The sequence below is a fragment of the Thermobia domestica genome, chromosome 5, assembly GCF_964235325.1.
Source record: "Thermobia domestica chromosome 5, izTheDome1.hap1.1, whole genome shotgun sequence".
Lineage (NCBI taxonomy): Eukaryota > Metazoa > Arthropoda > Insecta > Zygentoma > Lepismatidae > Thermobia > Thermobia domestica.
The window spans coordinates 54772035-54787163 of record NC_137458.1 but is presented as its reverse complement, the minus strand read 5'-3'; the positions used below and the strand labels follow the sequence as shown (position 1 = coordinate 54787163).

Here is a 15129-nt window from a genome sequence, read left to right as displayed (position 1 = left end):
GGGAGAAGTTTTCGGGACACCGGGAATAGTAGTAAAAAAAACGGGACAATCCCGTTTTTACGGGACGGTTGGTCACCCTAGTTGAGGGAGATGGATGACTAAGGCAAGTGAATGACGATGGAAGAATTGATGGAATGAGAGTGTGGGAGGAAACGGGAGTATACCGAATAAAACCCACGGACACGATGTTGTCCATCACACCAAATGAGGCATTGCAACGATAACGTTCATGTATATTTAGGTTTAGGACAACAAGGATAATAGTCCGGTACCTTATGATAACAAAGATTGTGGCCCAGCTTGTTTAAACTTGTTTTCTTTCTGCTGTTAAAAATATAATAAGTGAAGAAGCCATCGTCGATTGAAGTGTGTTTTTAATTTCTGCGAAATGAATGATAAGTATTAAGGAAATACAAAGTTTCAAAGGAACAAAAAAAAAAAAAAAAAAAAAAAAGATTAATTTATTGAAATAATTATCGTAGTAAGTTTTGGTGGTTATTAAAATAATTGTAAATGAGAACTGAGACAGCAATATTTTATTGTGTATACTATGTGTGTTACAGCATTTCTCAATTAATGTTAATACCTGTATGATCTCACATGATATAATGTTATTTTGCAACACTCCTACCTTAAACCATTAAATGTTCTGTTTGTCTATCTTCTTTGAAACGACATAAGCATTTATTGATTTCCGCACAGGGAAAAAAAATATCAGTTAACGGTTGAACAAAATTAAAAAAAAAAAAAAAAGCTTTTGCTCCAGGTGAGGCTCAAACTCACAACCCCGGCATAGCTCACAAGTGCTGTCTTATAAGTACCGTGCGCTAACCAATTGCGCCACTGGAGCACGTTGCTATGAGCGTTAAGAACTCATTTGACCTTCAACATGTTATCTGTAATGCAAATCTTTCACAATCGTAAATTAGATAAATGGAAACATACAAAGAAAAAAGAACTATTCAGTCCAAGAAGTATAGCTTGCTTTCGAGATATTACAAATATATATATAGATTTGCAATCAGTCTCCAGAATTTTTTTTTTCACAATCCAATTATATTTCCCCATGTAACAAACATATTCGTAACACAACCAATGGCGGCTCGTAAGGGGAGTAAAAATTAGTTTTATCACCAGAAGCCAAATGCAGGGTTGACTTGCTTTGATCCTCCAGAATCTCGATATCTTTCCTTGGATCCATGTCTGGATATTTGGCAACAAACACACACATACAAGAACGCCTATACCCTTCCCCTTCCGCAAAGTTATACAAAAATCGACGCCGCTGCTATATGCTAAGACAGCGTTTCCCAACCGGTGTGCCGTGAATGTGCTACTGGTGTGCCGCGAGGAATCGAAACAAAATTATTAATCAAATTGTAAAACGTATTGAAAATTGTCTATTTGTATTTCACATTACTATGAATCTACAATTTTAAGTTTCATACCGTGTTACTGTTCTGTACATTTCTAATGTTGAAAAAAGTATTTATTATCATTGTTATGACTATTATTGCTTCTTTATTGTTGTAGACTATTTCGTAACTTGAAAATTTAAAATATCATTCAATCCTTTCGACAAATTACCTACATTTGAGTTTTAAACGTAAAAGAGATTTGTTTGTTCGTTCGTTATTTAGTGATCTTCCTTTTTAGTAAAAGGTTAGATACATTTTTTAAAAAGAAAGCGTATTTTTAAAAACTTGAGTCCAATATTTCATTGCAATTGTTTTCTATTTTTAAATTAGAACGAAAAATAAGCATAATGATTTACTAACGAAAAAAAAAAAAACAGTGATCGAGCTTTCTTCTCTGTGAGAAGATGATCAATAATCACAGAAAAAATACCACTGTGCTTTATATTTTCAAATAATAATATCTATAAATGAGCCGCGAGAATCCAAGTAAAACCCGTAGTGTGCCGCAAGTTGTAAAAGGTTGAGAAACGCTGTGCTAAAAGAAGAAAAACTTGCCTAATGTCTTAATATCTCTATACAAACTTAATACATTAGGTAGTGATAACACTATAGGCCTAATTTTTACGGATTTGATTTTCCATAAGAGCCCCGCTGAAAAATTCATGATATTTCTCTCAAAATCTTCAGTGAAAATGCACAGTGCTCTTTATAATATCAGGCAAAGAAGACATTCAATTGTTTGCTTATTGAAGCTTAGAGTCTCATTTCAGATCCGAGGCTATGTGAGACATGGACTTCAAGTTTAAAATGGAATCCAAACGCGCTCAAAATGTTCCTCCACCGAGGATCTAACCCTAGTACTACATACAGTACTGATGTTTAACACAATGTGGCAATTAGGAAAGGAGGCTGTTTTTCTGTGCGAAATTAGTTTTTATAGTGGTGAATTTTGGGAAGAGAAGCAGAAATTTCCAGTCCAGCCGGTCGCCAGTAACCATTGGCGGATTAAACAAAAAGTCTTAGGGGGGGGCTCTTTATTGTAGAGTGAGATATGTTCCCCGAAATTCCGCCCCCCCCCCAAAAAAAAATAAAGGTAAAACGGATTCAGGAAAAGAGGGTGAAAGATATAATTGCTACGGAATTTACACCACAATGCCCCCTCCCCGAAAAAGATATTCCGCCTTATCATTTTGCGTCTACTGCAGAGTCATTTTGACGTTACGATTAGCGTCTTACTAAAAGCCTTACTACTGCAGGGAACATATGTTAGTCGAACTCTTTAGTATGGCACTAATCACGCGTCAGAACGATTCAGTATAAGGCACATTCTGTCTACAGGCCTGGTCGTGGCTATGCTTTACTAAATATTTCGCTAGAAAAAATATCAGGTTAAACATATTTTAGAACGCTCATAATGTTTTTGTATTTTAGTAAAATGAATTTAACAAAAGGACAAAAGAACTTACAAGTTACAACGCAAAACACGTTTTTCGGCGAATATCGCACAAAGCGTATTTGTCGATATAATACTGTAGCGATCTACGACATTATTCAGCCGCGATCTACTGTAGCGTGGTCCATTCAGCCGCTTTTCGCCAGAACGAGATCGCAACCACGTTTTCAGTCAGTGCAATGTGGATTAAAATCGTTCTGCACTGGCCTTGCTCGAATGCAGGGTTACAAGTTGAGTCGATGTTGAGTTAAACGTCCCTTTCAGCAGCGAGGCTATATGAGACCTACTGATTAACGTGGAATCCGTACACAGGGTTACAAGTATGCGCAGCAGTTTTCGAATAGTCACGTGAAGATCTTCGTCGCTGGTGGGCAAGGCCTCCAACGCAGTCCATGATAGAGTTCCACCTTCTTCTTTAATTCTCTTCCATTTAGAAGTGCAGATTGCAAATTCAGAACTAAAGAGGGAGAACAGCATTTTTTCTTGAGTTCCGATAGTTTTGTAAAATCTTTCTGCTAGAACGCGGAAGTTGTTGCTCAGAGTTTTGTCAGTTGCGCGTGTTGGCACTAGAATGTTGAGTAAGTATACATTTAAAACTTCCTGCGCAAGACGAGTTTTGAGGTCTTCTACAACTGACTCTATCAACGGAATGTAGACAGTTCTTCAGTAGTAAGATGCCGTGTCATCTGTCCTGAAGTGAGTACGATGTGTTGTCTTTGGGTGAGATGAGGAGTTTGAATCTGCACGTCGACACTGGTAACCATTCTGGATATTGCTTCGAAAGTTGCCTTGAATTCTTTGCTGTTTGAATGCTTCTTGTTTAATGCTGTGATAGTGTCCTAAATGGCATCTGACGTTGCGTTCATGTCTAAATTTGTCTTCTGCAAAAGTCGATTGAGGGGAGGGTTATCGTGAGAACACCCTGAAGACACGTAATAGTTACGATAAACTCGCTGTCGTGTATGGCAGAAGGAAGTGCCCATGCTTTGGCTGCTGTATCTAACTCGGATCACTTGGAACACACTGGAACCTCACTTATTTATTGAAATTTCACGTGAAATTGTAACACCGCGTCGATCTGTTCAACCCATCTCGTTTCACACAATGTCTCCAACTGGCCACTAACCATAAGCTTAAGGACAGTATTACGTTTTGACGATGTGGTGAAAAACGTAATGATCTCTTTCGTTGTTCCCAGACAGTTCCTCATGCACTGTACTGACGACGACCTGAAGATGGACAAGTTGAGGCTGTGACTGCAATATGAACAGTGCAGCGCGTTTGAAGCCTCCTTCTGGATCTCCTGCACTGCCCGGCGACTTTGAAAGGTCGTGACGGCGCAACCATCTCTACCAATACCAACGCAGTTTTTCGGGTCGAGTGAGCAGTCTCGTAGCAAAGATAGAACCAGTGTGACCACCCAGCAAAAATATTTCGTATTATCCTATGCAGAAAAAAAGTACTAGATGTGGGGGAAAAAGTACTAAAATTTTATCTGCCCCCGTTTTACACTATTTATCACATTTTACGATATTATCTTATTAAAAGGTTTCCGGAAGCTCCTCCTCCCCTGTTTATGGGGGGGGAATAACCTCCCACATTCTTGAAAGAATCTCCAACTTTAAATTCTTTACAGGCAAAATTCGTCACAACCGTCCAAACTACTTACATCCTCCCAATTTTGACTTTACACCCCCAAACTAAAAGTCCTGGCGGAACTCCTGCTTATTTTTCGTATTAGAACTGTAAATCCACTGTAAGTATGACAAGTATAGATGATGTCGGGAGAAACCAAGAAATAACATAAAATGAACTTATTGAGAAAATCGAGTTTTAATTCCTTAATATCACCAAATATGTAATATTGTTTACTATGGTCTTTTTGAGTTTTAACCCTTCGTTCTTTGACATCCCAATAAAATGAACTAAAAGTTACAGCACAAAATCATTAGAAATGGATCTGTTTTCTCTCCCTCCCTCTGTTCACCCTCAACAGTGAAATTTTCGTTCATTGCAATATTCATGAGATTCCTTTTTCTCTCCCAAATGTATTTATGAGAAAAGAAGAGGAGAAGAAAAGTACTAGATTTGTTGGTGAATGTACTAGAACACTAAAATATTATAAAAGGTACTAGTTCTAGTACGAAAGTACTAGCGGTGGTCACACTGGATAGAACAATTTCTCCAATTTTCCCTCCGGTCAGTGAGAGTTCGGGCGGTTTAGCGTCTTCGGATTCCGAGCTCGAACCAATGTCCTCACCTTTCAGCTCTGCTGATCGAGGATCAATGAAACCGAAGCAGTCTTCTCTTATTTCACCCATGTATTCGTACCTTAGAATCAAAGACAGCTGAGATGTGTGCGAAACGACCGTAGTCTCATCAAACATAATAGAATAAAACTGATCCTCTCGCACTCGGTTGACAATTTTACAGACGTGATTTCTCATCCCCAACCCTCAATGAGGGCATTTTGTGTGGTTTTATTGGCAAAAATGGTCCTTTTCGATGCTTTCTTCCAGTGATTTTTTAAGAGATCGTCACTACAAGCCATTCTAAATTTGAGCAATTCTCGAAAATTGCCCTCGTTGAACTTAGTTTCTGCACTGTCACCATCTGAGGTCCAATTATCCGCATACGCACCGTCCTTGTGCAAGGGCGCCGATCCTGGGGGCCGGGCCCCCAAATCTCATGTGGTCCTCCTTATTGTATTTATGAATATACAATATTTGACATAATTTGAATGGAATTTGTCTTAAAATCCTCATGGTCCCCAAATTTACGGAGAAATCAGTGCCCTTGTCCGTGTGGCCTTGAAAAGCAATGCCTTGCCTTCCAAGGAATATCACATTTCCCAACATTAATTTCAGTTTGTCGCGATTTTGGATGACTTGCCTTCTTGACGAGTTGATTTGATTCTCGACTGATTTCACTGGTTCCCAGTTGTATTTCAGAAACGCTTTTCCGACCTCAAGATATTGTGCCTTCTTGTGAGTTTCTAAAATGCCGTAGAAAGTAGCGAATTTCTTCAAAGGTTTAATCTCAAGAGTTTGGAGAGGCACGTTTCTTCGATAGCTGCCCCCCCCCCCCCCAAAAAAAACCCGTTGCAAAATGTGAGCAATATTTACAAAAAAGATCCCTCTCCTTATGGGAAAGAACCAACCATGGATAGTTTTCCAGATGTTCTGGCCTCAAGTAACATCGTTCTTCTTCCTGAGATTTATCTGATATTATGACTCAAATTATTGTTAGCGTAAACGCGGCATGCTAAACGGAGACTATTTTTAAATATAATTTAAAGAATTAACCCTCTTTTGAAATAATGCAAGAATGATCCCAAACTTTCGTTCGTGTTGCGGTAAGCTACGAGCGGCAGTGTGTGTAATTTTAATATTATAGAGGGCTCTTGGGGGGGAGGGCGATCGCCCTCCTCGCCCCCTCCTTTAATCCGCCCCTGCCAGTAACGCGGTTAAGTATAGACTGGTGTTGTAATTCCTCGTCACTATTTAGACAATGGAACAAACAATAAAAATCTAATTCTGTGTGAATCAGACAAATTTGCAAGGAAATCGATTCAATCTTGAGCTATAGGTTCACGTCTCATATAGCCTCGTCTGCTAAACTTCCGAGGGCCGCGGTGGCTTAGTGGTAGAGCGTTCACCTTTGCTGCATGGGGTCGCGGATTCAAACCCTGCTCCCGCCAAGTGAACTCTGTAGTGGACAAACACCGTGTGCGTGGGTTTCCTCGGGGTTCTCCCGTTTCATCCCACTTTCTTTATTCCACCATTTCATTCATTTCTCATAATCATCGTCTCCTTTAGCATAATCGTGGAACGTAAAACTCAAAAATTTCATTTCATTTTTTTTTTCTGCTAAACTTCAAGTAACAAACGAAAAACATTCACTCATGATGCTAGATCAACGCCATAAATTCTGTGTTCACGTTAGGAAGAGAAGCCGAGGCCATGCACTCAAAGCTATAATCACGATGCCTCAGTAGTAGAACGCTTATCTCTGGTCCGTGAGGTCTCTAGTTCGATCCTCGTCCAAGTAAGTTTGCGGTGAACAACAGCGGGTTTTCTCCGGGTACTCCCGTTTCCTCCCACTTTCTAATTCCACCGATTCTTCCATAATCATTCACTTGTTTTAATCATTGTCTCCCTTAGCCTAAAGGGCATAACCGTGGGACGTCAAAGTCAAAGATTTAATTTCCTTTCAAAGCTGTAATCGGTTTCGATTATTATGATACATCATTAAAAATTTTGGGTCTCTTTCAATCAGTTTGAATTTCGATCTGAAGAATTAAAACTGCCGAAACTTCCTGACAGAAAACCTAAAAGTATTGGAATTTGAGAATGAAAGTTACTTTGCTACGTAGTGGCTGTAGAGCAGTGCTATTCAACCTTTTTTTTTTTTTCTCGTGTACCCCTAGACACGGTTCGTTATCCTATTGTGTACCCCAGTAACTTTTTAAAAGAAATTAAATCGAAATTAACTTAATACACATGTTCTGTTGATTAAAGAGGGGGCAAATAGAGACCCAACAAGACAACAATGAAATGAAATGAAATCTTTAAGTTTTACGTCCCACGGTTATGCCGGTTAGACTAAAGGAGACGGTGATGATGAGAGATGAGTGAAATGGTAGAATGAAGAAAGTGGGAGGAAACCGGAGAACCCCGAGAAAACCTACGAGCACAGCGACCAACAAAACAACCATCAGTGTGCTAATCAAAAGACTATTTACAGAGGGATAAAGCGCACATCCCCAAAAAATTAACATGGGAAATTTTAAAACATATGGGAGACATCCAGTTCTACTGAGGGGAAATTTCCCCTCATCCTCCCTGATAATTCGTACACTGAGTACAATGTTAAAAATTGAAAACCAAAAAATAACTATAGAACTAACCTGTTAATGAGATGACTGGGCTTGTTTCCGGGACGCCAACTCCTCGATTCTTGGTCGAAACTTCGAGAGTGCGAGAACCAGAGTTGATTCTGAATTCAAGCAATTTTTGTGCTTCGTTTTTATTGACGTTAATACAGAGAAACCCTGTTCCGCAAATATGTTGATAGAAATGGAAGAAGTTGTGAAATAGCTCTGTCATTAATTTCATTGTACTCTTCTCGAGCATAAATGCAAAAGTCACAAATTGACAAGTTATCGAATTTCATTTGCAGTGAACTGTCAACAGACATTTTCAACAGACCTCCAGAAGCAGCATTACGTACCCCCAGAAACATTTTCGCGTACCCCCGGTTGAATAGCACTGCTATAGAGCACTACTAAAAATTTCTTCTGTATTTCACTCGGGAGCATAAAATTCTAAGAGATTTTTGGCATCTGCGTGTACTTCACTCTGAGTAAGAGATTCATCTTCCTAGTGACAAAACTGGGTAGCGTTTTAGCACTTGGTGTGGAAGGACTGGGTTCGATTCGTGTAATTGGGATCTCATTAAATTATAGATCCATCTCTCTACAGTACCTGTCCCTTTGGCTATGGTTCTGTGGGAAAACAACATCACGAATACGAGTGAGACTTATTTTTGGATCTCACTTTATTAGGAAGCGTCCTCCGTCACCTCGCTGTTGTGCAGCACAATGAAGAGAAGCCAAATACTCCAACATTAGGAAAATGATAGGATCAGATCTTTCTCTTAACATTCTATTTTTCTATTTTTATTTCTATTTTTATTTTTTTATTCTATTTTTTCCGTAAAGTTCCGATGATTTCCACAATCAATTATTTAGTGAATGAATTGAAAGTTTATATTATTATTATTATTATTATTATTATTATTATTATTATTATTATTATTATTATTATTATTATTATTATTATTATTAAGTCCGTCCATCCGTTACACCACACGATAACTCTTGATTGAAGACATTGTTTTGCAATAGATGAGAGCTAGAGAGTTTATCTAAGCCGAGTTCGATAATGGAATTAACCCGTTAACACGGGTAACGGTAATTGTACCGTTGGTTATCCATATCTCGTTTAAAATCTATAGCATTTCCTAGCTTCTACGCAACCTTCACATTAGCAAAGAAATGCTGGTTGCCTATGATAAAAGGATATATAAGTTTTCTTATTCCAATTATCTCGGCCGTGTCCGTTAATATAATCAACCCATTAACACCTTCATGGGTAACGGAGACTTTAACGTGGCTAGACATATTCTAGTTGCTTGTATTAGAACAAAGATTTATAATTCTGGAATGCTAAAAGTTACGCATCGCGCCGTTAGATGGTGCAAACATTCTTCTGCGGTTCACATCTAACGAATGGAATTAAAAGTTCTAGGCGTGATCCTTTTTACTGACTTCAGCAGAGATTATTATTATTATTATTATTATTATTATTATTATTATTATTATACTGGCCGCGGTGGCTTAGTGATAGAGCGTTCACCTCTAGGGCGTGGGGTCCGTGGTTCCATCCCAGCTCACGCCAAGTGACCTTTGCGGTGGAAAAATACCGCGTGCGTAGGTTTTCTCGGGGTTCTTCCGTTTCATCCTACTTTCTGCATTTCATTCATTTCGTATCATTGCCGTCTCCTTTAGCATACATGGCATAATCGTGGGACGTAAAACCGAAAGATTTCATTTCATATTATTATTATTATTATTATTATTATTATTATTATTATTATTATTAGTAGTAGTAGTAGTAGTAGTAGTAGTAGTAGTAGTAGTAGTAGTAGTAGTGGTAGTACAGCATCATGATTCACCATTTAGAAAGAAGTACGAAATACATACATAATATCGTTAATTGCTATTTTGTTTCTTTACAGCTACAATTAGTTTAGTATAGTGGCTTTCAAGATGAAGGGCATGTAAAATTGTTTTGTTAGTCTCTGTTACTATGCCGGTCACTTTGGTACATGACAGAGGAGATCACCTTGTCATTCAAAAAACTTTCTGCTTCTAATCTATCTCTTAACTCTTTATGAAAAAAAGAAGTAGAAATCACTAAATCGATTTCGGGTATCTGTGAGTTAAAGAAGGTCCTTATCTGAGCAGAAAAGCCTTGGAATTGTTAGTGACTTTTCAGCTACATATTTACGTATGTAAAATAACGCATTTTGTTGTCTGTGCAAGTGCAATTACAAAATACCTAAGCTGATGGACGTTGATGTCACTCTACGTCTTGAATTTTCAACATTGAATCTACAAATAGAGATTTTGGCAAAATAAATAGCAGAAAATGTCGCATTATGTCCTCAAAAATTACCTTTGACATATATTAAATAAATTAGTTGTGTGACTGTGACTAGGGACATAAATTAGTTGTGTGACTAGGGATACAAAGTAAAAACTGGATCCAATTGGCTTAGGATAGAAGGCATTTGGAGAGCTTGTGTGAACGCGGCATTGAACCTCCGGGTTCCATAGGCCATAGAGTTAGTTAGTTTTAGTGTGAGTGTAGAGTTTTCTAATCCAAAAATAAATAACAGTTGTGGCTCCAAAAATTCATACTTTTTGATTCATTATTCCAAAAATAAATAAAAATAAGAAATAATATTGATAGTAAGTAGTAAAATTAAATATTTAAATGGATTCTGTAGTAACGGATTTAGCCCGGGGTCGGAAGAGACTAGCCGACTAGCCTCAGAAATAATTGAATCTATTAGTATATTTATATACTTTTGAAATTTTATAGTAAACTCATGATATACCTCTGGGTTCTGGATTTCCTCCCCCCCACAGTTTTTACTTCTAGATCCGCCACTAGTTTCTAGTGTTTTCTACTTACCTTGCCGCTCTTTAACATTTGTCTCTGTCTTTTGCTGGTCCGCGAGCATCGAGCTGAAAAACACTGGTCTGGTATACGATGAAATTTCTCACAACCATTGTATGCAGATCGTTCCATGTATGACATCGAGCTGAATCGTAGATAACTTACAAATGTGAAACAAACAGCTAAGGCTTTGTACGTCGTGCTCTAGTGGCAGTTCACCGTGAGTTCTCATGGTGTGTGGAGGTGTTTTTGAGCGCTCCGTGAAAGCATATACTGCGTTTCCTTTGTTTTTTCTTTATTTTTTTTGTCCTGTGCTTAGGACTGTAAAGTGGTGTTAATTACTGGAAATTGTGTCAAGTAGTGCTAAGCTATGAATACCATTCGACAACATACGTTAAAATTTGAGTTTGACAAGAATTTCAGACAATTACGACCGTCACCGGCTGAAATACACATATGGTTAAGTGAAAATTTTTCCGATCTGATGAACAAAGTGATTGCAATTCAATTACACAACGAAGATTTCTGTGTATATGTTAAACTGGATACAGCTCTGAATTTTGAACAAGCTTTACGTACTTTGCCAGACTCTGTTCCCTTCCGGCATTCGACTGGTATTTCCTCTGTGGTGAATATATTGGATGCTACTACTAACTATACTAAAGTCCGTATTTTTGAATTACCGTGTGAACTTAGTGATGATGTAGTACGTGATACCTTGCGTGAATATGGTGAAATTAAACAAATAGTACATGAAAAGTGGGGCACTCACTTAAAATACCCTGTGTTGAATGGTGTTCGCGCAGTTTATATAGAATTGGGGAAACATATACCCTCTAAACTCCACTTCATGGGTTATAAGGCTTCAATTGTGTATCCTGGACAGCTTCATACTTGTTTCCGCTGTTTGAGTACGGATCATCTTGTTTCCCAATGCAAGGTACCACCTCGTCAGTTACCTCGTCCTCAGTCCAAACAGGGCGACCTTCGTATGACAGCTTTATCCACTGGTAATCTCCCGAAAACCCCGCATTGCTCGTTAAACTCACTGTCTCCTTCTTTACGGCCCAGTGTTTCCACGAGTGTTCGTGATGTGTCTCGAGCTCCCCCTCCTTTGGTGCATGATTCTACAGAATTTCCTACTTTATGTCAGGATGTCATAACAGAACCTGAACCAAGTACTACGGCTTTACAAGATTGTGTTGACCCGATTCAGTGCCCCTCGACCAACTCAGTGCTACAAACTGCCCCGCCCAATCTGGCAACGTCGCAGGATGATGTCCCATTGTCTACCTCTCATGTTCAGCTTACTAAGAAATCAGCCACAACTCTTGAAAATGCATCTGAATCTACTTTGCCCTTTACTAGTGCTCATGGAAATCAACTACGGCGATCGTTACGTAAAAAACGAAAAGTGCTCTCAAATAAAACAGACAGTGTTAGCCAAGCAATCCAAGATAGTGTGAGTGACCCAGAAACACATAGCGGCGGTGGTGACCTTGACTCTGACATGGTTTGTAACAACTTCTCTGCCACACGCGAGTCTCGTGAACAGAGTGGTGAAACAGAGACTACTGCTTCGTAAGTTCTTGTGTATAGCTTCTCGTCAACACCGTTCACGTGCCTTCTGGTTCTTATGCCATATATTTTATTTCCTGCTTTCTCTGCAGTACAGTTCTCACGTGATGTTTACCGGATTGTTTCTATTTATGTTTTTATTTTTCTTTCTTTTCAAACTTCAGGAAGAGTGGTGGAGATTGTGTTTCAGTTGGATGCAATATTTCTCCCCTCCCCCCTCTGTAGTGAGGTGTATTTTTGCACAACTTATCCAGTTTTTGGTGTTATTTTTTCAGATTGCTTTCTTATTTTATGTATTTATTAACTTGATGGCAGGTTCTCCGTCTCCTACTAGACCTAACGTGCGCCGTCTATGTACAATTAATATTGCTGGCATTCACCATCCAGCGAAACAAAATAGTTTAAAAACTTTTGTTATGCAAAGTGGTTACGACACCATTCTTCTGCAAGAGGTCCGCTTTGAATGTTTTGACTTTCTGCCAATGTACAATGCAATTGTAAATATCGGACCCAACAATCGGGGTACTGCTATCTTAATCAAAAAGGGTATTGTCGTAGAACGCATTAAGCGACTTCCCTCTGGCCGTGGTATCAGTTTATTTTGTGATGGATTTAATATTGTGAACGTTTATGGTATTTCTGGAACAGTTAACAGGCGTTCTCGTGATCATTTTTATAACGAGGAAATTGTGCAAATTTTACCAGATAATTGTGATCCTATTATTCTGGCTGGTGACTTTAATGTACTGGAACGAAAAATAGACACCACTGGCATCTTCCATCCGAGTGTCACTTTTAACCGCCTTATCCAACAGTTGCGGCTCAGGGATGTGTGGTGGAATCATTGGACGGTGCCTAAATTTACTTTTAAGAATAGTCATATGATGTCCAGATTAGATAGGTGGTACATAACGTCTTCTCATTGTTCAAATATAATTGAAACGGACATATGTCCAGTTTCATTTAGCGACCATGCAGCCGTTTATTGTGTTCTTAAAATTCCGACAGGTGTCTCGCATACGCATGGTAGAAGTTACTGGAAATTAAATGCTCAACTTCTCCATCCAGCTACCATTAGGAATGATTTTCGTCAACGCTGGCAATTTTGGGTACGTCAACGACGTTACTTTTCAACTATTTCTGAATGGTGGTCTTCTTACGTTAAACCCCACATAAAACGTTTTTTCCAATGGTACGGAAAAGAAATTAAGCGCGAGACTCATCAGACATTAGAATATTACTACGCTGTATTAAACGATCTCTGGTCTCAACCCAGCAGCCCTCAAAATCTCAGTCATATTCATAGGGTTAAAGCGCAAATTACACGCATACAACTTCGGGCTCTTGAACGATATCAGACGGCTTCCACATCTGCCTCATTTTGTAAATCTGAACGCATTTCCTTTTACCACTATATTCAATCGCAGAAGCGACGTCAACAGAATTACATTGAAGCTATTACGATGGATGGTGCTGGCGAAGTTACGGATCTTAATGATCTTAAGACTCATGTGTATGAACATTTTTCTTCCTTATATCGAACTGGTTTCATCAATGCTACGGCACTAGAGACATATTTCTCGGAGACAATGCCCCAACTGTCTCCCGACGTACACCAACAATTAATGGCGGACATTACTCCGACGGAAGTCCGAGAAGCATTGAGCACATGTAAAGACCGCAAGAGTCCCGGTCCAGATGGACTAATTTATGAATTCTATGTCTCCTATTGGGATATTGTTGGAGCGGAGTTATGCCACCTTTTTAATGAGCTCTTAAGGAATCACAATTTCATTGATAATCAAGGTGTCATTGTTCTCATACCTAAAACGAACTGTCCGGTGACCATACAGAACTACCGTCCTATAACGTTACTCAATACTGACATGAAACTTTTCTCTAAAGTTTTAGCACGACGCTTGAAACTTGTTTGTCACGGGATTATTAGTGATTTCCAGGCAGCAATTCATCCCACCAAGAATGTGTTTTCTGCTCTTAGCAAGATTCGTGACATCTCTGAATATTTTAAATTTAAGCGCATACCTGCATGTTTATTATCTGTGGACTTCCAAAATGCTTTTGACTTTTTATCCCATGACTATCTCTACACTGTTCTACGAGCCTACAAGTTTCCTGATTCATTTATTGACTTGATTCGTGCACTGTACTCTTCAGCCACTTCCCGTGTGCAAATAAATGGCCATCTTACAGCTCCCTTTTCCATAAGTCGTGGAGTAAGACAAGGATGTGCTTTATCTGTATATTTATTTAGTTTGGCGCTTGAACCTCTGTTCTACCATCTTATGTCGATCCCCTCATCAGTGAATCATGATTTTCAAAATATCAATGTTCAAGCTTTCGCTGATGATGTGACACTACTTTTCACTACGAATGAACAGTTTGCGCATATTGAACAGTGTCTACAGACTTTCGTGCAGGTGAGTGGTGAAAAAATCAATGTGAATAAATCGACGTTATTGTTATATAATGCTTCCATGGTCACGTCACCCTTTTCTATTGACCACCAGTATCTGATAAATGACCACGTCAAAATACTTGGTATTACCTTTACAGTTCGAACTGACGTGATGACAGACATAATTTGGGGCCCTATTCTTCAGAACTTACGCCTACTTAGTGCAGACAATAAAGGTCGGAGCTTGAATTTGATCCAACGCACCTGGTTTGTTAATACTTACATTCTTTCTAAAGTGTGGTATGCAGCTCAGATCTTTCCTCTGCCTGAGTGTTACGCAAGGAAGATTGACTCTCTCATAGGATGGTTACTGTGGAGTGGATTTTATTTTCGACTCCCACGAAATGTTACCTATTGCTCATATTTTACAGGCGGATTACAAGTTACTAATGTGAGACAAAAATGCAAAGCTCTTTATATGCGTAATGGATTGAAGTTATTTCTTGATTCTGACTC

The 15129-nt window shown here is 38.8% G+C and overlaps 1 non-coding gene across 1 annotated transcript; it reads right to left on the bottom strand.

Moving 5' to 3' along the window:
- Positions 1-758: 758 nt before the first annotated feature.
- Positions 759-850, bottom strand: TRNAI-UAU (transfer RNA isoleucine (anticodon UAU)). Its single transcript is given in 2 exon segments — positions 759-794; positions 813-850. It is a non-coding gene; the product is annotated as a tRNA-Ile (tRNA).
- Positions 851-15129: the final 14279 nt, after the last annotated feature.